This window comes from Corvus brachyrhynchos, unplaced genomic scaffold (assembly GCF_000691975.1).
Source record: "Corvus brachyrhynchos isolate BGI_N302 unplaced genomic scaffold, ASM69197v1 scaffold693, whole genome shotgun sequence".
Lineage (NCBI taxonomy): Eukaryota > Metazoa > Chordata > Aves > Passeriformes > Corvidae > Corvus > Corvus brachyrhynchos.
The window spans coordinates 92622-93905 of NW_008236946.1; positions in this window are offsets into that span (position 1 = coordinate 92622).

Genomic DNA, 1284 nt, shown 5'->3' on the forward strand with positions numbered 1-1284 from the left:
GCTGCGGGCACTGGGTGAGCCCCCGGTCCCATCCTGCCCCTTTTCTATCATATCCCGATCCTTTCCCATCCCATCCATCCCCTAAGGGTGCTGCGGGCACTGGGTGAGCCCCCGGTCCCATCCTGGCCCTTTCCCATCCCATCCATCCCCTCGGGGTGCTGCGGGCACTGGGTGAGCCCCCGGTCCCATCCTGCCCCTTTTCCATCATATCCCGATCCTTTCCCATCCCATCCTGCTCCTCAGGGTGCTGCGGGCACTGGGTGAGCCCCCGGTCCCATCCTGGCCCTTTCCCATCCCTCCTGGCCCTTTTTCCCTTTCCCATCTCATCCTGCTCCTTGGGATGCTTTGGGTACTTGGTAAGGTTCCCCCCATCCCTCTTTTCCCCCTCATTTTGGGATGCTGAGGGTGCTGGGTGAGTTCCCCAATCCCTTTTATCCCCATCCCATTTTCCCCTTCCCTTTGGGATTCTGAGGGTTCTGGGTGAGTTTCCTCCCATCCCTTTTGTCCCCATCCCATTTCCTGCTTCCCTTTGGCATCCTGAGGGTGCTGGGTGAGTTCCCCAATCCCTTTTATCCCCATCCCATTTTCCCCTTCCCTTTGGGATCCTGAGGGTTCTGGCTGAGTTTCCTCCCATCCCTTTGTCCCCATCCCATTCCCTGCTTCCCTTTTGGGATCCTTTGGCTGAGATTCCTCCCATCCCTTTTGTCCCCATCCCATTTCCCCCTTCCCTTTGGGATTCTGAGGGTTCTGGGTGAGTTTCCTCCCATCCCTTTTGTCCCCATCCCATTTCCCACTTCCCTCTGGGATGCTGAGGGTGCTGGGTGAGTTCCCCAATCCCTTTTACCCCGTTCCCTTTGCGTCCTAACCCATCCCATTCCCCCTTCCCTTTGGGATCCTTTGGCTGAGTTTCCTCCCATCCCTTTTGTCCCCATCCCATTTCCCCCTTCCCTTTTGGGATCTTGAGGGTTCTGGCTGAGTTCCCCAATCCCTTTTATCCCCATCCCATTTCCCCCTTCCCTTTTGGATCCTGAGGGTTCTGGCTGAGTTTCCTCCCATCCCTTTTGTCCCCATCCCATTTCCCCCTTCCCTTTTGGGATCTTGAGGGTTCTGGCTGAGTTCCCCAATCCCTTTTGTCCCCATCCCATTCCCCCCTTCCCTTTGGCATCCTGACGGTGCTGGGTGAGTTCCCCAATCCCTTTTATCCCCATCCCATTCTCTGCTTCCCTTTTGGGATCCTGAGGGTGCTGGCTGAGTTCCCCAATCCCTTTTATCCCCATCCCATTC